General features: G+C 48.5%; 1 long non-coding RNA gene across 2 annotated transcripts; it reads left to right on the forward strand.

Annotated features, from left to right (window-relative positions):
- Positions 1–679: 679 nt before the first annotated feature.
- LOC139056215 (uncharacterized) lies at positions 680–25,604 on the forward strand. 2 transcript variants are annotated; one of them, XR_011512224.1, is made up of 3 exons: positions 680–816; positions 12,004–12,093; positions 25,397–25,604. It is a non-coding gene; the product is annotated as an uncharacterized lncRNA (long non-coding RNA). The 2 variants fall into 2 exon arrangements; XR_011512223.1 differs by lacking the exon at positions 25,397–25,604 and adding an exon at positions 23,574–23,687.
- Positions 25,605–25,686: the final 82 nt, after the last annotated feature.

The following is a 25,686-nucleotide window of genomic DNA, read 5'->3' on the forward strand; positions in this document are numbered from 1 at the left end:
TGCCTTTTAGTCCGCTAAATGGAAGGTCCCTGTGTCCATTGTTGTATTCAAGTTCTCGTCTATCCACCTGCAAGTTATAATCGCTTTTGAGCGCTGTAACTTCCGTGCCTTATAATCCGCTCAATAGAAGGCTCTTTACTATTTCCAAAGCGGATGTTTCATGTCGCGCCGTCATCACGGCACTGAGTACGACAGGCGCGACTAATGGGAACCCCGTTAAATGTTCTCCTCACGTTAATTCTTCGAGTGTTCATCAGACTTGGGGCAAAGTAGAACCCCGAAGGGCCTAACCTCGACGCGGTCAGTCGGGGCGTGTCTGCGCGATTTCCCCGCGTGTCGCAAGATCCGCTTAGCTTTGCATTTGAGAGTAGTAGTCACCCGCTGGCGACTGTGCTGCGTGGCGGCAGTCGTAGTTCACGCGCGGGCCGAATCTTCCGGTCGCGGCCGTTGGCCGCGGCACGTGCGGTGGCTACACTCCGGCGTGAACGATGTACACCGTCCGTGGACGCCGACGGCCCTCTTCAGCTCGTGTGTGTGCGCGCAAGCCGTCGCCAGCCGTCGGTATAGGGCGCTGCTTTTGAATGCTTGGGCTGCTCGTTGCGGGCGTGTTTCTGTTTTGTGTGCTTCTCCATGAGCTGACGCCGCGTGCGCGCGCTCTCTCTCTCCTCTCCTCTCCCCCTACCCCTGCACGCCCCCTCCGAATTTGGCTCTGCTGCTACGGCCGTGGCGTGGCTCTTCGTGCTCCCCGCTGTGGAACACCGTGCTTCGTTTGCGGGATGCCTCTCGACCCTGCTGGACCTCGCCGACGAACAGTATGTGAGTATCACGAACATCGTTGCGTCCCTCCCCTTCTGCCTCTTAAAGCATTCGGTCGACCGTTTCGTTTGGGGAACGACAGTGTAAGACCATCGGCCTCTGTACTCCTTTGGCCGATTGAAGGAGCAAGGCTTGACTCTTGAATTGACACTTCAACAGCAAGGCCTGTTTTCTATTCGTTCATGGCAGCCGTGAATTCGCGAGCAGTTTTTTTTTAACAGTTATACATTCATAGCGCATTTGTGTACTTATTTTAGAAGACTGTACCGCAAGACTTCCTGAAGTAGTCGACGCTTGGGCTAGCCCTTTTGATTTTTTTTTTAACGCTATGATTTTTGTCATTAATGTTCACGCGGGTATGTATTCGAGAATGCCCCATTTTCTTAAATGTTCACCCGCTCGACACTCCAACTAGAAAGCAGAAAGTAGAGGGCAGCGCCTTCTCACAACTGGCAGTGGCATTTACTGCCCAAGTGTAAGAAGAAAAGAAATGAAAAGCAAATTGAGAACGGCACTGCTACACGGTTGAGACATTATTTTAACTTATAGGTTGTGCTTGCCAGGAACGTCCTGCGTCGTGTGACTGCCCTGCATAGAAACAAAGGAACAACAAACGGAAACAAAGCATCGCATGTTACAATGACCCGGATAATACTCGACACGTCTTGGAGGACTACCTTATGTGTCTATAAATCATTTACAGCGATTTGCGGAGAGCAAAAAAGATGGTGCTGCAGGCTCCAACGCCATACGATGCCGGCAGAGTGCAGCCAATGTCTAAATCACTGCAGTAGGGAATGCGCCTGTACTAAGTCTATTGACTGTATAAGATAAATTTGTCAGAACCCATCTCAATGTGACTATCGACAGTAATGCGTTTAGCATCGAATCGATATAGCGACACAACGTATTGCCACCGTGGCAGCGAGTTCTGCATGACGCTTGTACTGCAACGGGACTCCTCTATCGCGCTTCTCTAAGAACACCTGGCGCCATCTAGTGGTGCCACCGCGAAGCCTCCGTAATGCATGGCGCGCCAGTGCGGGCTAACGCTGAGAAGCGAACGCGTGATTCGGCAACCGGGCTCTCTCGCGCGCTCCTTTCTGGAGACACTGCGCCATCTAGTGTGGCTGCCGAGAAGTCCGCGCGTTGCCTCCAAGACGAGAAGCGAGGCGCGCCGGTGCCTGCGAACGCTGAGAATGGTTTCCTCGCTTGCCGGGCACCTAGTGGCACATGCTCATCGACCCAAGTTGGCGAGAGGTGTATTGAAAAGCGGCAAATAACCCAGTTCATTCATGGCGCAGCTCGCACTCCAAGGCTGTTTGTGCCAAAATTTTGATTACTTCTGCACCTTTTGATCCGAGTGACTAACTCGGTGACCGATATTCTAATATAACAATAGCATAGCTAAGTGGGCAGACCTTACTGTATGTAAAACTTTTACTGTCGTAGCTGCGTATGCACCTGTGGGCCCTATCAGGGCATTGTATGTTCAGAAGAAACGATGGAGTACAATAGACACGTTAGATGCAATGATGGAGTACAATGCGGATTTTATTAAACGCGTACTAATTGCTGATTGGCTCATTGAAAACTGATCATTTATTTTAAATTATTTACGGCGTTTCTTGCAATTTCAGAATTGTGTAGTTTCGCAGTGCTCGACGCATGCTTACTGATGGCAATCGTGAGATTAGCACCACTTTCGAGATACTCATGTTCGAACTCTCACTATAAAACCTTTCGACACTTTTGTCTTCATGCTCCGCAAGACGCTCATTCACACTACGTTCGGCCTGACCGACGTGCACACGACCGCATGATAGCGGGACCCGGTACAGTACACCTTGCGCACAGTCGACATGGCCATTACAGTGTTTGATGCAGCATGCTTCTGTATCACTCGGAACCAGAGACAATTTGATGAACAGCTGCGACTACAGTTTTCACGCACGGTGATGGCAACTTTGACGTCGGCTTTGTTGTGCATATTATTGACATAATATTATGTCAATTATTGACATAATTGACATTGGCATATTATTGACGCGAATGTGTCGCATCACTGCTGTTTTCTGGTGTTGTTCGGATGTAGCCTCGTAAGGACCGTAATGCGTAACGTACTATCAGTGTCACATGAAACGGATGTAGACAACAGGAGTCAGACTATAGAGGGAAAAATATCTTACGCTGAAGGGGAAAAAGAAAGTGTTGAAGCCAGAAAGAACAAGAAGTGTTTACGGGTAGCCATTAAAAGAGGACGAGTTAATATTGGTGGATAAGTACCGAATCGGGAGCCGCAGTGCTAACCCTTTAGTCGCCAAGGTGTAGCGTGGGGAGCTTCGAGGGTTTTTTTTTTCTGCATTTTTCTCTTATAAGTTCCGAATGAATTAGATGTTCTCAGTGCTTTGGTTTTGATTATTTGTCGGAACATTTCCAATGTCGCCCTGTAGCTCGCAGTTTGTTACAAAATTGTACAGAATTTGGTAACTCTAGCGCGAACAAGTCACAAAAGCTGTTTTTACATAAAGCCGATTGAGTGCATTTGTTCTCGTAGTCATTAGTACCAATAAATGGAAAAGTATGAAATGCTTGCATTTTTGTTAAGTTAGAGCAGCACAGTAATCAGGACGCGGCACACAGTGTTGACATTCACAATGACGCATGGCTTTTACCTTTGCAAGTTGGCGTATTCGCATCGTGCGTCATCAGTGCAGCCGCCCACGTCCTCTGCATAGGCCAGAATAATTTTATCAATCGTTTCTATAATGGTGCTTATGACATTAAAAGGCACTGTTCTCGGTTTATCTCGCTAAGGGCGCGCAAAGTAAATGTCTCCAAGAGGCTGTAACGCTTCCCGTAAGTTGGTGAATCGGGCGCTTTAAAAAGGAATCGCGGCACGACAGACCGTGCTCTGAGCAGTCTTTTGTTGCAGAAGTAGGGCACGTTGGCTTCTGGCGCGTGTGCTCCTCCGCTCGTACTTGAGGTGAGGCGTGTGAGGCCGCGTACACGAAGGGAGGATTTTCTGCGTGACCACTTCGGTAGGAAAGACCCGAACCCAGGGCAGAGCCTTGTACACGGGACAAGCCGGAGAGATCGCTCGACGTGCTGCAGCGGTCCATTTCGCAGGTGCTGCACCTTGTCCGTGGTTTGGTTCTCGGCCTCACCCGGTTCATTAACCGGGGAGGCTTCCAGCCCCTCTCCTTTCGCCTGCTGATCGCTGGCGCCGCTGTCGAGGCTTCGTTGTCCCCGGTGTGTCGATATCGCGGAATGTCCGGCACGCGTCTCGGTGGTGGCATGCGGACGCATAAGTTGTGCTCGGCTGGCACTGGCCGTGAAGAAGGCGAGCGTGACCCCCGTTCGCATTGTTGCCGGCATTCCTCCTTCTGGATCGGTAGTTTCCTGACTGCGTGGCGCACGCTGTACGTCATGCAGGCCCTCCCGGCATTACCATTTCTGTTTCGGGCGCGGGACAATTTACGAACTGATTGCTTGTCCCTAGGACAGCTTGTTTCCAGTTTTGACAGCGTGTAAGCTACGGCCGCGCGTTTGTTCTCCTGTCCTGACACCCGCGGACACCCGGACGGCTCCGGCCTCTGGCGTGCCCGCGCGCTTGAACACTGCCGGCCCCCGCCTTCTCTCCGCCGAGAGTACGGGGCGCGACTTCGTGCACCTCGTCGTCTTATCGGTTGGCCTTACCTACCGTTGGGGCTTCTTTTCTTTTTTGCCCACTATGTAATACATACAGCCGTAAAAAAAGTCCTTTCATCGGGGGAAGAGCGAGAAAGTGCGACACTGAACGCCGTGCATGTACGTTTCCTCATGTATTGTTCGTTTCCTCTTGTATTTCAACATTTTCTTCGATTTTGATATCTTCTAGGAGCCGTTTATGCAGAGCCGCGACGACGAGAGTTTCCATTTTTGTGCCGTTGTGTCCGTAAAGAATATTTCCAATTATTAATGCTTATGCGTGCTAGGCTTCAGTGCGCAATTTCCCATTATTTAACTACACTCATGTTTTGAGTTGGATGAGAGGAACGAAGAAAAAAAAAAGGAACTATTTATCGGTTGACCTTGGGGTAGCTAATACGCCTGTGCTTGTACCAGCAGGGTGGTGGTATTGTATAGCACTTCGTGCGAAGTGGCCCCTTGTATGAGTCGGCCGTGTCTGGCCTGGACGCTTTCAGTTTTGTTGCGCTGCTTCGAGAACATGTGCGAGAAGGCGTTTCCTGCACTGCGAAACCCATGCCAATGGTTTTCCCATCCCTTCATGTCTTCCCTGCTTTTCTGTGCTCTTTGGGCAAGAAAGTTTGTGGTCGCACGTCAGCAGGCGCGCGCGCCGAATCCGCGGGTCCGTCCTCGAGTGGCACAGTTTGCCCGGTGGCTCTTCATTTGCATGCATATGCGCCGCGCTGCGAGGTTGCCCAGTCGGCAAGCCGGGCCCGTGTCTGGACGGACCTTTGCTCGTTTCCGCGTGCACTGTTTCGCCGACGGAGGCGCGTCCGTCCCGAGCTCATGCGCGTGCAAGGAGTGTTATTAGCGTGGGCCCCGAACCCGGGTGCGCCGCTGGCGTGGCAGCCGAGACGCGCCCTTGGAAACAAGCCGCTGGCCGAGCGTTGCTCCTGTGTGATTCCAATATCTTCTCCTACCGGCCCTTGACGCAGCAGACGTGGGGTGGAGCCCATCGGCTGGGGTCCAGTGTGTGCGCGCCCTGTTTTGTGCTGTGCGCGCGGCGAACGTGAGCGGCACGCGGACGGAGCTCGAGCCCTTCCTTTTCCCGTCGACACCCTTTCCTGCACCTCCCTCGCTTTCTTTGCTCGCCTGCCGAGACACGGCTGAGCCGTTATTTGGTGTTATTAAAGGCATCGCTGCAGCAGGCGTTCTTCCAGAGCCCCGCTCACAAGGGCGCGCGCACACGCACCGGCCTCTAGGCGTTCGATGGCTTGTCGGCGCGCGTTAAAAATATCACTTTTGATATCCATCCATCTCTATATCTACGCGAATCACAGTCCACCAGCTGTCGCTAGTGTTTGTTTCCCGCCTCGGCGCCCTCCTTCGCGGCTGTTTTCTTCTTTCTCAGCCTGGGCTCTCTGGGCTCTCTGGGACGTTGTTTGGCTCCCTCGAGCCAAGGATGGAGGCGAAGTTGCGCGGAAAATTCTTGCGCTGCTTTCGCCTTTTCTTTTTTTTTCTTTCTGTTGTTTGCCTGTCGCTTGCCTGACTCTCCGGTCCTGATAGACCTTTTTAGGCGCTAATCGGCTTGCGCGCGCGTCTATGGCGCGCGCGCCGGTTGTGAACGAGCGCAGAATGAAGCGTCGAGCGCCTTTTGTTGCGTGCAGCTCCGCTTCCTGCGCCACTCGCCACCCTCTGCGCTCTCGCGCTCACGCATGCACGCTCCACCCGTGGTCCACGGCTGTTCGTGTCAGGGCTCTTCTTGCTATCGTCGAGGCCGCGTTCGCCGGCGCGCTTCTGCTGCGGTTCGCCGGCAGACTAATGCCTTGTGGAGATGGGCGTCTATGCTTCTAATCACACGCCCATTCTCATGGCTCCGCCGACGCGTCGTTTCCACTTTGAAAGGCCTCGTTTCCCTCACTGCAGTTAATTTGCGTGCGCTGCTCGTTGGCCTGAACGTTATTGTTAAGATGAGTGCTTGTGCAACAGCAGCTGCTGAACCGAGACGGGTTTTAGCTTTTATCAGGGGGAAAAAAGGGGAGGGGGGATGGCGAGAAACTCCTCCCATTCATATTGCGCATTTCTGCTTGCGGTCCTCCCCCACTTCCGTCCGCCTTTACACTCATTGGCGGCGGTGACGATATCTTCAGAAGAGATTTTGCTTTCTGTCAGTAGGAATTGAGAAGCTTTGGCTTTGTATATAATGGGCGTTAGTAAATTAAAGTGAACATATGCCCTATGGCAGGCTCTAAATTCAGTACTTCAGCGGTGTTCCTTGTCGTGACAGCACAGTGTGCCAGCATGTACAAGCCACGCGCATATGTATTCCAAGTCCTGTACTGGAGTGTAGAGGACGTAGTTTAGTTCGGGCCTAAATCATTCCGCAATGTGGAGCCGTCAATTCTATATATATATATATATATATATATATATATATATATATATATATGAAGAAGCATGACACTTAGCAGTTAACATATAAAAATGAATACGACAAAATCAAGCAGCAGCTCTTAGACTTTGTGAGGTTTTCGATTAAAGCTTACCTCTTGTGTAAAACGAGTGCATCTTTTCGTTATTTATTCGGGTCTGATATCGAAAACGAAATAAACGGCAGCGGTGGTGTAAACAGGGCAGAGCCGTGCGATATTGCAATGCAGTCGTCGAGAAAGAAAGCGAGTAAACGGCTATGGTTTTGAGTAAGGGGGGAGTGGAGGGGGGGGGGGTTACTCTGAGGCAGCAGCTGTACCAAAACCTGCTCACCGGAAGAAACTGTTCGCACCCGAGCCAGCAAAGAAAAGAAAGACAGCTGCACGCAGCAAATGGCCGTGCGCAAGTTTGTCGAGTGCGCGGGATGGAGGGTGGCAGTGTAAAGAGCAAATTAAAAAGGTACGAAGACTGATAGGTTTTAGTTATTTCGTATGTGGCGCGCCCTTCGCTCCGCGTGGCGCCTCTCCTCCCGTGCTCATGGCCCCGCGCTTGTAAGATTATATCGACACCTAGCGCACTTGTCCGCGCTGCCTTGTGATTACTTGCCGGCTCGAGATGACTTGTTCTGGAGTTTTGCGCAGCCGTCTGAGTGTGAGGAGGCCGCCGAGGCTGTTTGGGTGGCGCAAGCTGCCGTGTTTGCGTTGTAAACCTCCGTCCTGCAGTGTCGACTTTTCTTTTTCTCTCTCTCTCTTTCTGTTATTCTTGCCACCCTCTCCCGCTTCCTTCCCAACGTGGCTCCCGGCGTATTATATACGTTATTAAAGCCTCCACCACTGACGCTTTGCCGAGAGGCGGCTCGGGTAAAGTTTGAAAAAGCTGTTGCCAGAGGGTTTCCCCTCTGGCTGTCCGCGCTGGCTCTTTATTTGCTGGCGGTGTATGCCTCTTTTTGCCGCGAAGATAGGAGATCGAGGGGTGTCCAGGCACATGCGAGGATTTTGCTTGAGCGTTCTTCGTGACAGTATAACGGATCAGTTTTCTGCGTTGAACTGTCGTGATATGTCGCCACATCGTTGCTGTAGCCCGTGTTACACGCACGCACATAAACGCCGATTCTTTTTGACGCTGTCTTGTAGAGGTTATAGTCATGTGTGTATCTGGATATATATATATATATATATATATATATATATATATATATATATATCGCACGTTGCCTTTCTTCAGTAGCACCTTTTCTTTTTCATTTAGCTCCAGGGACTGCTGACGCTGTAAAATTGTACCTTTAATGGGTTGCGACGCGTATCTGACACTGTCGTTCTTGTTGCCATGTTGTGTGCTCGCTGCGCGAGAGGAGGCTGCGGTGCGCGCACTTGAAAAGAGGAAGTTGTATCGCGGTGTCGGGCTGCAGACATGGCTCGATTCCCATGCTCGTGGATGTTACACCGGTCGCGCTGTTCCCTCGTCTCGCAACCTGCCTTCCCCCTCCCTCCTCAGCCCGCATCCCTCGGCTGCCAAGAGCTTTGACGTGGTCGTGATAAGAGGAAAACGAACTGTGCGCGGTCCGACCACACGCTGGTTTTCGTGTTCTCCAGTTGTCGACTGCCGCGCGTACTAGTTCGTGAGACGCCCGTCCGCGGTCGTTATTCTCTGCTCGAAAGGGTGGTCAGCGCGCCGGCCATCGATTTGTTTTAGCGCTGAGTCGGGTCGCCCCCGAGTGGTCGCACCCGATAGAATCGCAGGCGCCGCGAGGCTTGCCTTGCGATCGCGCTCTTCTCGCCGGGCGGCGTGATGCGTCTCGCAGCCCGCTGCCTCGTCGTCTGACAGGCCGAGCTCAGGTTTTGGCGGGTCGTGGGAGCGGCGGTGTTGCTCGCTGGGGATGACGCGCTGGCCGGACACCGCGGGGACGTCAGGCGAACCGCCGCCGCGCTGGAGGCCGGCGTTCTCCGCTTGCCGGCCCCGGGTCGTCGGGGCGTCGTTTTCTGGCTTCGCTGGTGGTGACCAAAACTGCACAGCGCGCGACTGACTCGTTTGCGGGTAGCTAGTGGTACAGGCCAATCATACCAATGCCACGGTTTTCAGCATGAGCACTTATAGGCCTGGCTTTGGTCGGAACACGGTCGTAGTGTATCCGTTCGCGGTAACCTGGTTTAACTTCCAACTGAGTGTTTTTTCTTGCATCTAATATGTTTCCGCGACGCGTGCTGAATCGTGATCAGTTGGCTCATGTATACATGAGCCAACTGATGGCGATTGAGCACTTCGCACAAACATATTAGATGCAAGAAAGAGCCAACTGAGCTAAAGCTGACCTTCCCTTCTATAGCATTTGATGCTATCTATGGGCTGAATAATCACTTGGCTAACGAGCTGTAGTTAAGTTGATGTGGGACGCAGTCACATAAGATACAAGGACATTCGAGCGATTTTGCATTGTCCAGCTATATATAGCTGGCTCTTTTGACAGCCTACCGATACCACTAGTGGCGTGAAGCCATATTAGCTAGAACAAGCGTAGCCCTCTCCTGGGCAAAAAAACTAACTTCATAATGGAGGACGGACGCGAACTTTCATTCTTGCACGAGCCATTACATGTGGTCCTCAAGCTTGCAGTGATTGCATCAACCGTATGTGACTTATGATAAGCAGCTGAATGGTAGTTTATGTCGATTTTTAAGCCCACGAATCCGCGTTTGCAGGAATGCTGAACCTGTCGTAATCGCCATCAATTATTAGGTGTAAAAATGTCGGATGTCGTGGCTTTTGAAGGTACTGTCGTGCAAAGCGCGCCTTGTATAAGCGCCCGAATGAGCCAGCTTAGTTGGCCTATGGCTAAGTATGGTCTCATCGTGGCTCGGCCGCCGGCGGTGGTGTTCGGCGGTTGAGCAGCCGTTTATTGTAGCTTCATTGTTCGCAGCGGCCCCATGGCGTCCCTTACTCAGAGTTCATGTAGCTTGAAGGGTTCTTGCTGACAAGGTGTCGAAATTCTCAAGTGTCTTGGTAGAATTTACCGCGCTTTCAATTAAAAATGAGACGCTGACTTAAAGAAATTTTGTCAGTCTATTAAGTCTCGTTTCTTAGCGAACGAAACCGTTTGGCAGAATCGAGAACGCGTTTCTAGTTGAAGCGCATTAGGGCATGCATAGCCTGGTTATGTTGGCATTGATGGCAAAGGAAAAAGGCAGCACGAATGGGAAATTGTGGTAGGCCACCATGAAAACAAACATGAAAGCGTGGTGGGTGTCCTCCCACCTTTATCAGAAAAGGGCTCACGGATGGCTATAATGGGAGTTGTTTCACTTCTGTTTTCTTCCTGCTTTCATGGCGAATTCATTCGTGCTTGCGCTATATTGTTGTTGTTGTTGTTTGTGAAACCAGTTTTTCGTCCCGTGTCTGCTGTTTGTACATTGCAACAAATAGTTCAGTATCTCTACGTTCTTATCTGCCAGGAATTACATTGTTAAACCGACTAGTCAAACGTCACTCTCACTATAGTCAAACGTTATATGTTAACTCGAGGCCGACCACAAAGCGACACAAATCAGCGTACAGGTATACTGGAGTAGAAATTTCTTTCTGAGGTGCGACCAGAAAAGGTCACAAATGGGCCAGACGTCGGAAGTCGTGTAATGGTGGAGCCTTCTGGTGGCTGAAAATACGCAATTCGAATTCTTTGCAGCGCTAACATGAAGAGTCGCTCCTGCCGTCATCGTATTTTAAAGTTTACTGAAACGTTTTCTCTTAACTGAAAAAGAAAGGAACAAAATATCATTCTGTTCTAAACCCTGCTTCCAAACAGCCTATATGTGTATGTGCCAGTTTCAAAAAATTTATGATCATGAGGACGAAGCGCTCAGCTCGGTTTCAGTATCTAAAATTCTGACAGTCCAGAAGTGTCACTTCCCTTAAATTACTGCCACAGTTGCTAAAGAGCTCGAAACTGTGTTTTAACGTGTTCGTAGTTTCCATTACCTTATGCTGCTATCGTTGTTAGGCCATCTCCTTAGTCCCAACTACACCCTCACCGCGGAAGATCAGACCCAACGTATTTAACAGAATCAGGGTTAAGCGAAGCTTTGTTCAAACGATTCAGTTAAATTGTATGCAGAGACATATAGTGTGCGCAATATTTTTTTAATTAATTTAATTTAGTGCGCGCAATGACCTGAGCGCATTCTTCCCCATCGCAGAAGTTTTGTTGGGTTTGGCTTCACGGTAACGGGCATGTAACTGTCCGTGTTTTGCGCTGCGTTTTGCAGCATATAGCGAGTGCGTGCCTGGCCGGTAAAATGCTTATTCTTGGCTTGTGAATGCGCTCCGGGCCCTTTTGCACAGGTCGATATGCCGCACAATTGTACAATTCGGGCTTATTATGTGCTCTGCATTACCTACATTCTACCACCAATGCCATCGTAATGTAAAGCGAGTTGTCTTGTGAGAGATTTCATTATTTCTGTAGTATAGCATCGTTCGATACGTTTGTCAATACGTTTGTCGGTACGTTTCTAGGCTCATTAAATTTGTAGTTTGAGTCGTGAATTCTAATCCCAATGAATCCAGCCAGTTTTCACAGCTGCGTACTACGTATTGTGACGCAGACGTCTGCCTCTTACAGCATCGGTAAGACTTTTCTCCGAGTGAGATGATTGAGAACACGCTTACTGGGACACACAATATACATTGTCCAGTATAAAGGAATTGCCAGTGCTGGATGTGAGATATGCGAAATGCTGGAAGTAGGCTTTTCCACACTATTAGGTTTCCTTACAAAAGATGACCGATCTTCCACTCGAGACACCATTGATTCGAGTATAGGCCTGCAAACTGCGATGATGCAGTAATTAATGAAGCAATGGTGGAAAGTATAACGGCACTAACTCGTGCGCTCCTGCTTTTATTTTCACTTCTAGGGCGACGTCCGCCATCATGGGTGGTTCGAACGAGACGTGTGGGGAAGCGTACTTGAAGAATTTCGCATATCCCCTATTCTTGTTTTATTGCAGCGAAATTGTGTTATCCATTCCTCTCGCACGTCAGCGCGGAAAACACAAAGCTTTGCTTATTCATTTTATTTATTTTTGTTTCTTTCAGACTGCGCTGCACTGGGCTGCAAAGTTTGGATGCGCGGAGATTGTTAAACTCGTAGCCGGCTCCTACGGCCTGAACCCGAACGTCAAATCGGTGAGTCGTGATGAATTTCGCCACATGGTGGAATAGTAGAACGCAGTAAAATGTGATGGTGGCGGCGGATCGATGGCCTGTCCTCGTGCACATATTTACACATCTGGGCACATATGTCTTCGCATAGTCTCTGGCACATAGCGCACACATATCGTTGGAAACTCTCAAGCCGCAGCGTTTCCGGGGAAATAGAAAAGCGCAGCTAAAAGTACGCTGCATTTCTTTTTGAAAAAATTATTATAACAGTAAAAAGGGGGAGGGAAGTTCAGCCTTAAACAGTGTTCGTCATATATGAAAATTCTACATGTATTTGCATAGTATTGGCATGGCTGTTTTGTCTATGCACTTGTACTTGGAAATTGGAAATACGCATTTGGAAATTGTATATGCACTTGTGACTTCGGTATAATATAGCTTGAAATGGTTGGCCATGTGAATTACGTAAAATTCGCAGGTTGTCAGTGTCCAAATTGTTTATATTTTTGCGCTCATGTTCCGTTATACTTTAGCGCCCATGCGTGACACGTAAGAGCGGCAGCCGCCGAGATGACGGCGAAGTAGATTGGCGTGAGCTGGCCTGCTTAGCGCTCTATACGCCCAACCTTGGAATTAAAGGGACGCTAAAGTGAAACAATAAATTAGTTTAGACTAATAAACCATTGTTTGAGAAGCCTACAGGCAGTCATTTGAAAATAATAGTTTGATTATTAGATGAGAAAATGAAGGTCGAAGTATCAGTATCTGAATTTCGCGTCGAAACGCCGACGCCGGCACGTCAGTGTGACGTCATGGACTACAAAGTATGTTTTCGCGTTTGGGCCGCTTTGGCTGAGTCAAGGTTACCGAAACTTGCTGTGTTTAATATTTGGTTCCTTTAGAACACAATGTAGTCAATCTGTACTGCTGTATAAGTAAGTAGGACCTAGAAGATGACATCAAAATTCATGACGTCACAGCGACCAGGTGCGGGAACTTCGAGGTGTCGCCACCTGCCTTTCGTTCTTGCGCTTTTTCTGGCTTACCAAGCGTCTTATTGTGGTGAGAATGGTGTTTTTATTGTCGTAGAAAGGTAGTTTACTGATGCAGAAGAAATCATTTTTCTCTTTAGTGTCCCTTTAAGTAGTATATGAATGTCTCCTTTCCGCGTAACAAATATTACGAAAAAAGAAAAGATAATTTTCACGCCGTCATCGTTTGTGGACAGATTTGGGGACGTCGTTTGTTAGCAAGGGTTTTGTCGGTTTGCCATGATGCGATACCAGCACTAGGGGTCAGAAGCTAAAGGTGACACAACACGGCGCTTTCGTCTCGTGTCCTAGTTCCCTAGCACTGGTATCGCATCATACTGATCAGCTTTCTGAATAGCTAACGAAAAAGTATGTGTACTCCCCCCCCCCCCCGCACACTAGCACACCTTCCTCGCCCTCTTATTGTATAATAAACCTGCGCACGCCTATGGCTTATCACGAATCATTGTTTTGACTGAGTGATCAACTGCGTGGTCCTCCTCCTTCCTTCCTTTATGGTTATCGACATCGCTGCCTCTACGCTACTGCTAGACTTTATTGCCTTAATCGTTCCTGCTCCGACAGCCGCCACGTGGTTGTAGAGATGTTGAAGTTTCGGCATAGCTCTGGAGGGAAAGTTAATGACTTGTGTGCTTAGAATTTGAGTCCCGGGGGCTCACGAGGACGAATCAGAAAGCTTTTGCCCCTATATATATATATATATATGAGACCGGGCCGGTCCATGAAAAGTCCGCCGCTAGGAATGGATATGGTGACATCGCATTTACAGCCGTAATATGGCCTATATATATATATATATATATATATATATATATATATATATATATATATATATATATATATATATATATATATATATGTGTGTGTGTGTGTGTGTGTTTGTGTGTGTGTGTGTGTGTGTGTGTGTGTGTGTGTGTGTGTGTGTGTGTAATTTGGCCTGTAACAAAGTGTGATTTGTTTTCTATGGAGCAAGGGACGAACGCCCATCGAAATCCACAGGGAAATGGAGGCCACGTATGGGGAAAGGTGTCTCGCTTTGGGAGGTCTGAGGTGGTGGTGTTGCGAGTTCGCAAAAGGCCGTGAAGACTTGCATGACAATGAGCGTTCCGGGAGACCGTGAATACACTCAAAAGTGCCTCGAGCGGCCAGTCGCGCGGCAATTTTGCGCGCATTCGCGGGCGCCTTTCACGCTCCGAAAAACACTTTTATGTAGCACGTATTGAGCAACAGAAAGCTGTATCGGGAGTTTTTCATGTCGCTCTACAATTTTCTCATTGTATCTAATTATAATCTAATCATTATCTAATTATAATATTTGAGAAGTTGATTAAGACGAATTATATGATTAGGCAGAATTAAATAATTTGAGTATCTCGAAGTGACGGCAAACAACATTGCCTTGGTTCTGTACAGCTACGTGGCATTCGCATATTTTTAAACTCCGGCAAAAGTTAGCTGGGATACCCCGTATGTGCGCGCATGAGCGCCGGTTTCGAATTTGAGAATCCGAGGTTTTAAATACAAGCACAAGTTGAGCGGAATTTTCTGTGCATTGATCAATTATGTATGGGTAACGGTGGTGATCGCTGGCTCAAACAAGACTTTATACATAAACGTGAACGGGCGAGGCTGCCGAGAATCACGCTATATATTCAAGGAGATTTTAGCGGAAGCCTGCCTTGAAGCCACCTATAAGTATGTCTTGCTCCTTGGTCACCCTTTGGACAGAAATTCAGCAATAGCATGCGCCGTATGCCCGTTGCTATGAGCTTCTTTAACACGAGGCTTGTCCGCTGCCCACACAGCTAGCCCCAGAATGGTGCTTTTAGCCACAGCGCCAGCGCTGGTTAGAAACCGTCGCACGAGTCACTGTGCTGTCCACATAGGGAGCGCTGTTTGGGAGATTGCTGCGCTTTACATTTCAACTTCACAAGACTTCTTTCTTCTCTGTCGTGACTGTCTCTGCAGCCGGGTGCCATTCTCGCGTGGTTCTGTGTGCGCGCTTTGTGTGTGGTGGCTCCCGCTTCGCGAGGCTTGTGACAACCAAGAGCCGTGGCAAACGGAAAAGTGTCGGTCGCCGCCCTGCGTTATCGAAGACGCCGCGCATCCCTCGAATGGCACTTTGGGCTTGCTCGTCCGTCTTGAGAGAAAGGCCCAAGAACTTTGTACAGGGAAGAAGAAAAAAAAGCACGAACGACCAAAGTGTGCCGCGGGGCTCTCGCCTGGAGACTGGCGGCCGTGCTGCGAGTTCTGGTGGACATGGCTATCGAGCGTCCGGCGGGCCGGTCTACTTCTGGGCGGGGTGTTTATCTTGAGAGAGAGGGGGGGAAAGGAGTCGCGGGAGCTTCGGCCGCGGTGTCTTAATCAGCGCATCCATATGTAGGAGGGCAGCCAGGCCAGCGGCGAATGCGCTGGGGCCCTTTGTTCGGCCGCTTAATTTGCGGGCCGCGAGGGGGGTGCATCTGCATGCGCTGGCACACACACGTCCGTGGGCAAACACGCGCCTGCCCTTAGCGGCCGTCCATCACGGGCTGCTCCTCCCGGCTTCATTAATGCTCGGCCGGCCTGCAGGCCTGATTGCGGCGCTCTTCTCCGGTCGCCCCTGTCCGGCCCCGTGCGCGCGCGCATGGTGGCCCCGGCTCCTCGCGACGGGCGCGCACCCAAGCCGGCTGCAGCGAGTGCACGCAAATCTCTCCCCTCTTTCTCCCGCGAGTTCCTTTGGTGACATGGCTCTCCGTTGGCGTGTTTCCTACAGCGACTCGAGACGATCGCGCCTTCTTGAACAGGGCTGTGATTTGGTTTTGCGTGCTGCTTTCCTTGGGTGTGTGTGTGTATATATATATATACCAGAAAATTAGGGTCCTCATATTCACTAACTAAATACTACTTTGGTAGTGCAGTTACTAACGCAACTGAAATATAATTGCCAACAATACAATGGGGCCTATTCGATTTGTAATGCTGCTTTCATTGTCATATGAAGTCGGTGGTATTGTAAAAGCATAAGAAAAATAATAATTATACATCAAAGAAAAAAGAATAACAGCGTCCTTTCGCTATACAGGGTGTTTCAGCGAACGCTTTCGAAAATTCTTAAAGGTTGCCTGTGGCAGATGGGACCATTTTGGTCCTTGAGCTGGTCTACTCGAAGCGGCGGACACTACTTGCTCAAACACATTGAAAGGGATAATTGGCTAATTAACAAACATCCACTAATTGATTTTCTAACTAATTACCCTATGACCCATATTTCAATTTACAAATTCTAGCAGTGGAGTTCGCAAGGCGGGTCCACTTGAAACGAATTCTCAGGATGACACCAGTTACGAGATATTAATTTCCGAACTTTGCCCAGAAATGCATTGACCTTCCAGTTACTTTCTTGACAAAACATCGTTTTATGCAATGAAGCACAAAAGTAACTGTAACGCCAATGCATTTTCCCGCAATGTTCGGGAAACAATATCTCGAAATTGGTGTCATCCTGAGAATTCGTTTCAAGTGGATCCGCCTTGCGAACTCCACGGCTAGAATTTATAAATTGCAATATGGGACGTATGGTAATCAGTAAAATACTTAATTTGTGAATTTATTAATTATCCAATTATCCATTTCAATTCTTTGAGCAAGTAGTGTTCGCCGCTTCGAGTAGACCAGCTCAAGGACCAGAATTCTCCTATCTGCCACAGGCAACCTCTAAAATTTTTGAGTGTTCGCTAAAACACCCGGTATATTAAGGCATCATTTAAGGGCATATACAGAGTCCCACGTATCTTGAGTCAAAACGAACGCATACTATTTGCAATGGCTCATAGTAACTCGGGCAATGTTTTGTTTTTCCCATAAATCACTCGTAAGTTTAATTACCCAAGTTTTTAATTATTGGCTCAGCACCCCTAGTATGATTAGCAGAATTGTAGAGCACCTTCAGAAACCACCGACCGAGTTGTTCCCTGTACGATACGTCTCACGTAGTCATATTTTTCTGGGTTACAAAGAAAGCCCGCGAAATATGAAAAAAGCCACGTGACGCTACGTGACAGAGCGTTTGCGCAGTGATAGCGTGCTGCTCTCAAGCGTGCGTTCGGTGAACAAGGTTACGTGGGACACCCTGTATAGTAAATAGCTAGTTAATTCATGCATTTACTAGATTACTTTGTATTTTATTACCCTCTTACTAGTTCTGCACTAGCCGGAAAGGCTTCTTAGTAGTTTTTACTACGTAACTACTAAGCCCCTACTACCTCGTCTAGCCGTGGCCTACATATGAAAATACAACAGTTGCAGTAAAAAACAGTTACGTTCTTTCTTTTGTTCTATTGTTTGCTAGTAAAAGATTCAGTATCTTGAAATATCTACTATATATAACGTATATGCTGCTTGCAAATCGGTTATTAAAAACATTAATTTTTTGCAGCATTTTTAGAGTGTTTGTGTGAGTGTAAATATGCGGTACTATGTGTCGAAATTTGCATATGCATTTTCATGTGCATCGCATTTCAAATGTATTTGTGTGATTTATGAATGCTATATTATGCATTGTGATCTGCATCTTTTTCATTTTTGTAACAGTGTATCTTAGTACTTTTCCTCTGCATTTTGTATAGCCGCTGCCATGTAACGGTTACCTGGGCCCCGTCAAGCCGTTTTTACGGCTTTTAGCCCAGCAGACCTTCCAGCATATTGTCTGGTAAATAAACTTGAATTTGAATTTGAATATATTCAGGGTGTTCCACGTAACCTTGCTCACGGAACGCATGCTTGAGAGCAGCACGCTACCACTGCGCAAACGCTCCGTCAAAATTAAGAACGGCGAATTTAAATTTGTTGCGTTTATCAAGATGGTCCTCATATATATATATATATATATACACACACACACATTGTAAACACTATTAACGTACTTCGCCGTTTTCGTTTGTACGTAGCCATCATCATCTTCCGTGTTCGACTTCGCGCATGAGCTGGGGCGTTGCCTTTTTTGGAATAAGAAAGCGCTGGACAGCTTGGTCGGTCTCGGTATTATATATATATATATATAGTCATATAATGAGAAGCCAACAAACACTGACACCAAGTACAACATAGTGGAAATTGCATGTGCTTAATAAATGAAATAAAGTAAGGATAAATTAATGGAAATTAAAGTGGATGAAAAAACAACTTGCCGCAGGTGGGAACCGAACCCACAACCTTCGCATGTCGCGTGCGATGCTCTACCAATTGAGCTACCGCGGCGGCGTTTCCCCATCCACTTTCTTGGGTATTTAAGTGTACAAGTAGAACCCTGGGAGTGTTAAAGATCACGTTCTCGTGACGCCTGCGGCAAAAAAGACGTTCCACGTCCGCCGCCAAGGTCTGTGAGTGGGGGCGCTGGCTAACACTCCCAGGGTTCTACTTGTACACTTAAATACCCAAGAAAGTGGATGGGGAAACGCCGCCGCGGTAGCTCAATTGGTAGAGCATCGCACGCGACATGCGAAGGTTGTGGGTTCGGTTCCCACCTGCGGCAAGTTGTTTTTTCATCCACTTTAATTTCCATTAATTTATCCTTACTTTATTTCATTTATTAAGCACATGCAATTTCCACTATGTTGTACTTGGTGTCAGTGTTTGTTGGCTTCTCATTATATGACTAATAATTATCGGGTCCCTCGGTTAACCACCTTTCTTCTCGTTTATTACATAACGAGGGTCTCGAATCCGGCAACATTGATGCCTTCAGGTAGCATATGTGGGTTTATTGACCAGTCGCCTTCACCCGAAAAGATCACGTTCTCGTGACGCCTGCGGCAAAAAAGACGTTCCACGTCCGCCGCCAAGGTCTGTGAGTGGGGGCGCTGGCTAACACTCCCAGGGTTCTACTTGTACACTTAAATACCCAAGAAAGTGGATGGGGAAACGCCGCCGCGGTAGCTCAATTGGTAGAGCATCGCACGCGACATGCGAAGGTTGTGGGTTCGGTTCCCACCTGCGGCAAGTTGTTTTTTCATCCACTTTAATTTCCATTAATTTATCCTTACTTTATTTCATTTATTAAGCACATGCAATTTCCACTATGTTGTACTTGGTGTCAGTGTTTGTTGGCTTCTCATTATATGACTAATAATTATCGGGTCCCTCGGTTAACCACCTTTCTTCTCGTTTATATATATATATATATATATATATATATATATATATATATATATATATATATATATATATATATATATATATATATATATATATATATATAGTTTTTATTGTAGTGCAGAAAGCCTAAGCTGTAGGGAAAATGGACAAAAAACAACAACAAAAAAACCTTTGCCGTCGGTGGGAGCCGAACCCACAACCTCCTCATTACGTGTATATATACACATACTTATATTCCCTGTTGCTATGGCATATTCGCGGGGCGGTAATTTTATGTCTACATGTCTGACCGTTATCGCTTCGGTCATACTTCGTTTGCACTGGAGCTCTGGCACTCGGTGGAGTACGGCACTTGGTGGAGCATGGTTTGCTCACAAGTACCATATTTAGGGAAATAATCTGTTTGAATTAAAGGTTGACTTAAGGATCAACCAAGCGGTCATTATGCTACGAAAAAAGCTTGAACTGTGATACCAACAGTAGTTCCAAGAAAATTAGCATTATTTACATTTCACCGTTGTGTACGCACAAATTCCTGCCGTGCTTACGGTTTTGCGTCCGCGCTTGAGCACATACTTTGTTCTTCACTACGAGCAAGCGCCGTAATATTTGTGCCTTTGGAGCATACATTACTGGCTGGATTTTGGCGAGAAAAGTTTAAACTACCAATCTTCGCCAAATAACTCCGAACTGTGTAGAGGCACTGTTCTTGTGCGCGATATTAGGCGCCTTCTTTCCTCTTATGCCCGGGAAAAGGAAAATAAGGAAAAAGCGAACACTTGTCGTTTCGGTCTGACGCGTGGAGCGCTTTTTGTCAGTTTTTATTTCTCTCCGTCTTTCGTGGGTGGGTGAAAGTGACAAGGTATGAAATTGCGCTTTAGCTGCTGCCCGTTATGGTTGGCTACGTGATGTGGGCAGGGTCCGCGCACATGGTCGTATCATTGGCGCGGGCGTCTGTGTCCCTTTCTGAATCGTTCTCGCCTTGCTTCACCCTCCGGAGCTGACACGTGTGCGGTGTCTCTCATCGTTCCCTCTTGCTTCTGTGCGTGCTGAGGCCAAGGGCTCAGTTAGACAGGGCCTCCCCGTCTCCCATTTATTTCTATTTCTTATTTTTATGGATGCGAGACCGTCGAGGAGGCACTTTCCTACCTTCTGCTTGAACATACTGTGTCGCTGCTGTTGTCAACGAGCGCACGGACGCTTCTTCATAATAGGCGAGAGAAAATGGTTATTTTGTTTTCTGCTTCGACAACGAAGAGAAAGGTCGCGCTTCTTGTGTGTCTTCAGGAACTCTCTTCTCTCTCTAGCTATTCGCGCTTGTGTGTTAAGTTTTGTCGCTTTTTCTCAAAAGAGCAAGGCTTCCATCGGCCGCCGAGCTTGTAATAACGCATATTTTTCTGCGTGATACGGGGTTGGTCTTGAGTCTCCAACCATTGTTGCACTGCGCTGTTGCTCATCCGTCCTTCGAGGTCACAACTGCAGTGAGAATAACATATTTTTAAGCGAGTTAATTCTGGCAGTGCATATTTCAACGTTTTAATTACGTCTGCTAGTATTCGGTCATCAAATTGTCTTAATTGCAGCTAGATGACTGTTGACTTTAGCTTGCTTACAACGGCAGTGTTCGCACCTGTCAACGCTTTTCTGAGTTGCATGGAATTTGTGTAGCTTAGTGCTGACAGTTTCAGAGACCCACGAGCTCATTCGCAGCAAAGTCGCATTTGCCATAAATCTGTACACTAAGGCTGCTAATTAGCATCTGCAGCTGCTTCAGTTCAGGCGGAATCGCACAAAGCGAGAATAATTTCAAATTGAGTTTCATCTAATATTGTTTCTTTTTCTTTATGTGCGCTTAAGTTGCTTGATGCTTCCAGTTGATTATGTTGAAGGAAACCGCTCTCGTGGTAGAATTGATGTAGAAGTGGATGGATGACCATAAGTGAACCTCTGTTACCTCGTATGCTGCAGCTCGATCATTCGACTTTCGAGGTGTAAAGCAACAGTCAGCATCGTAATATGAATGTGGCACTGTACCTTGGCCAGCCTTCGGCCATGGATGCTTTAGAAACAAATCCGAGCGAGCGGCCGCAGATGTACTACACAGTAATGCGGGGGGGGGGGGGGCATACGATTGCGAGCGTTTGAAGGTGTGTCGACTGGCGAAAATGGCGGAGTCGCTGGCGAGTGGTTTACGCAGAGAAACACCCTACTGGTCGCGAAAATTGTGTCATCGCCGGCCCGGGGAAAGAGAGGGGGCTCCTCCTCTTAGCGCTCGTTTCTGGAACAATGCGGCGACCGAGTATCCCGTTGCTGGAAATAGTGCTGCCAAGCGGGGTCGGTGCGTGCGCGCGCCGTTCGCCTCCCCGCTTCGAGCCTGCGCAGCTGCCGAGCTCTCAAAAGACGGCAGCAGCAGTCTTAAACCGTCGGCCCGGAGCAGGCGCCTCTTGTTCCTCTAAATGAACCGCGTCACGCCAGTCGTGACAACGCACGCCGCGGTGTTTTCGGTTGTCGGAAGGCGGCGGCGGCCCCGCGCAGGAGCGCTGTCAGCCGCGGACGACGCGGTGGAAAAACCGCTGCCAGCGGCGGGGGGAATCCTCCCGCGTGTGTGTGTGTGTCAAGCCGGGATGCGGGTCGGCCGTCGCGCATCTCCCGAGGATGTTTTGTTGTCTCGGCAGGAGGACACGGTTCGCGTTTCTTTGCTGTTTTTGGGCGGCGCTTGCGCGGGAGCCGTGTTTGAACATGCAGATCAAATAAGCTATGTAAATGGCCCAAGCGTGACTCGGGGCCTGAGCTAGGCGGCTTGCCGCCCGCTCCAGACCCCGCGCTGTTCCCAGGCTTGTCGCGGCTCTGGGTCAGCCTTTCCTCGACCACGCGGCCACCACCGACGGAGAGTGCGGCTCCCCGCCCCCGGAATGGCGTTTGACCGTGGCGGCCGCGGTTTTCTAAGCTGTATCGGTCGCACGGTAACCCCTGGCGTGCTCCGTCCACGCAAAACACGATGGACTTGTTCTGCGGTCTGTACGACCAGCCGCTGCTACTACAATGCCTGTCGCCAGTGAGAGCTTGTACTTTGTGCGGTCGGTCGTTGCTGCCGCCTGACCACAGACGTCCGATTACGGCATATCAAGGACTCTGTCCCGCCACTGGGTGATTCTGGTCGCTTGCGGTGCCTGTGATTGTTCTTATATTTATAGTCAGGCGAGTACTCACCGTAACCAGAGCTGGATGTAACAGTTAAGCACTGCCTGATAATCGAGTAAATTATTTTATTGGGCATTTCTTTTGTGAACCACAGGCATTTCAATTTGTGAACCGCAGTCGCGTTTGACAGCGCATTCGGTGCGAAACGTTTCTGTGGGGCTGTACGTTGCAAAGGGATTGCTCGTTTAATGTATTTTGTCAGTGCCAAGCGTTAAATTGTTACGGTCGTTGTTGTCGTTGCATATTTCCTTGACTAGATTTTTGTCCGGCACCGTGAATCGCGGGAGTACATAGGCCGGTGATACGGAAAGAAGCCTGAGATCCTGCGTCACCTAACAAGTCTCTCCTGTGTGTGTGTGTGTGTGTGTGTGTGTGTGTGTGTGTGTGTGTGTGTGTGTGTGTGTGTGTGTGTGTGTGTGTGTGTGTGTGTGTGTGTGTGTGTGTGTGTGTGTGTGTGTGTGTGTGTGTGTGTGTGTGTGTGTGTGTGTGTGTGTGTGTGTGTGTGTGTGTGTGTGTGTGTGTGTGTGTGTGTGTGTGTGTGTGTGTGTGTGTGTGTGTGTGTGTGTGTGTGTGTGTGTGTGTGTGTGTGTGTGTGTGTGTGTGTGTGTGTGTGTGTGTGTGTGTGTGTGTGTGTGTGTGTGTGTGTGTGTGTGTGTGTGTGTGTGTGTGTGTGTGTGTGTGTGTGTGTGTGTGTGTGTGTGTGTGTGTGTGTGTGTGTGTGTGTGTGTGTGTGTGTGTGTGTGTGTGAGAGAGAGAGAGAGAGAGAGAGATTTTAGTAAGTCCACATTAAAAAAAAGTTACCCTGCAAATGCCCAAACTTTCCGGAACCGTTAGCATGGTCGCGTTTCAAATGGCAGCCAGTCGCGCACCAACTGTAATTGCAGTGGTTTGGATTCTTCGTTGTAAACTGGCTAGTGGCCAATACGTGCCGATACGTGCACACCGATTTTTGCGGAAAGATTTTGAGGGCAGTCCCAAGCATGGCGGGCGCTTGTTAAACTATGGGTGTGCACGAGCTCGGGCCCGTACCTGGTCCGACCCGGTGGCCGGGCTCGAGCTCACACGATTGGCCTATGTTCGGGCAGGATGGATATTTTTTCCCCTTCTTTCTTTTAGATCGGGCGGGGCCGCGGCTTCGAATGGCCCGCCGTCAGTCCGACCAATCTGAACGACGCTCATGCAGAACTTGTTCGCAAGACTTTTTGCGTACAAAAAAGAAGCGTGAGCTTGGTTTGTAATAAAAATAAAATTTACTCTTTCTTATTCTTTAACTTGGTGTAAAAAACGAACTGGAATTTAAGAATACACGATCAAGTATGACTAACAGAAGCTGATATCAGTTATGAAATGTCAGTCTTTATTAACTGATGCAGTTAGGCTACAGTTGAAGGCTTTACTGTTATCGTATGTGGCAATCGTGAGTTTGGCGAAAACGACTCGCCATGGTGTCTCAGCGGTTATGGCGTTATGCTGAGAGGTCGCGTACTATGATTCCAAGTGCCTATGCGGCGTCTGTCGCTGCCTATCCGTTGACTTGGAACATCTCATCGGGTATACATATAAAAAATGCAGAAATGCTTTTATGAGACAATCCCTGCACCGACTTGAGAAAGAAATTTGTTTCATTTGAAACATTCAAATTTCGTTTGAATGCTTCGTGGGTGCGACTTATACTTAGTTAATATTCTCAGAAATTTGGTTTTAAGCGAGAAAGGTCAGGTCGGTATTTTAGATAATTGTGGCACAGGATAAGTGAAAGACTTGCGCCTTTGTAGTCTCGTTGTACGAGACCATTGAAAGACAGCACATGTAGAATTGGCATGGACGCATAGTAAAGCGTTGGACTTTTACGCGTGTGGCGATCATGTTGTGGCGATACCTTTTCCGAAGCTGGTCCTTTTCGTGCTTCGTCAGTGGTCAGAGTGACGTTCCGCTCACTGATAACGCGGGCGGAGCGTCGCTCTGACCACTGGCGAAGCGTGAAAAGGAATACCATTGGAAAAGGCATCGCTGCAAAATCGCGGACCAGAGTCATGGATATGATGGAAAGTGTCACAATGTGACTCGTTTTTTTGCTTTGTTGTCGGTGTGGCCCTTTCACTAAACTTCTTACGTATCATTTTGCCTCACTGGATTTCACCTCTGTGCTTCTTTTCTTTTTTAATCGCTGTAGTTAACCACATGTTTACCAGCCCCCACTTCTCGGCCATTATTCTAACGCAACCACAAACTAGTTGCCGTTGGCTTATGAAAAACGAAATTGTTTACCTTACCTTAAATCCATACGAACCCGTATAAGTGGAACATTTATCTTAAACATTTTATTAAACAGTATATATGTGTACTTGTGGACTTCGCAATGTTTGTCGCCGTTTGGAGTGGCCTTCATCTGTCTGTTCGCCTGGCTCCTTGGAAAGTGAATAGGCCGAGACCGGAGGATGTTGACCAGCAGACTGATCCATGCTTTTATTTCTAAATGATGCTGTTATAGTGCCAATATGCCTAATGTGCAACCTAAGGTGACTTCATATATGAAATGGGTTTACTCCGCGAGTATATGAAATACACCGGCCCAGTCTTGAAACGGCCAGCGTTAAACGCTCTGCACAAAGCCTCTCCCATGTTTGTTTTAACTTGTCATCAACTTTGCTGGGCGCGGTCGCAGCACTTCGGCGGGTGCGGTTTGTTCAAATTTGCTGCTTGCGGAAAGAGTGGTTGCCTCCTCCTTTTGTGTTTCTTTGTGAGGAGTACGCTGACTTGTCTTTTGTCATCTCCCCACCCCCCCTTTTTTTTTCTCTCTCTCTCTCCTGTCTACGTGCGTCGGTGACGGCTGCCGGGGCATCCTTCACACCAACCTGGCGCGCTCACTTCACGCTCGTCACGTCGATTTCCTCCCGCGGCCATCTGCTGCGGACTGGCGCGCCCTTTCGTCGGATTAGCATGTAAGTGCTCTTGTGGGCTCCCGACGCGCGCTGGCTGTGGACAGTCGCTGACGCCACGTAGCATTCGTCTCGCGAAGCGCGTTTGCTGGCGACCGTCGTTGCGCGCAGCGCAGCGCACGTGGCTCTTGCTGTGTCCGCCCAGCCGCCTTGGTTGCGCTTTTCTGGGGACCCTGTGCATCCATGAGCTTCCGAGAATACGCTAGAAGCAGGGGCGAAATGACGCTAGGCTTGTACTACATTTACTATGGGTGAATGAGTTTTGTTTAAGACAGTACGCTGCATATGAT

Source organism: Dermacentor albipictus, chromosome 1, assembly GCF_038994185.2.
Source record: "Dermacentor albipictus isolate Rhodes 1998 colony chromosome 1, USDA_Dalb.pri_finalv2, whole genome shotgun sequence".
In the NCBI taxonomy this organism is placed as follows: Eukaryota; Metazoa; Arthropoda; class Arachnida; order Ixodida; family Ixodidae; genus Dermacentor; species Dermacentor albipictus.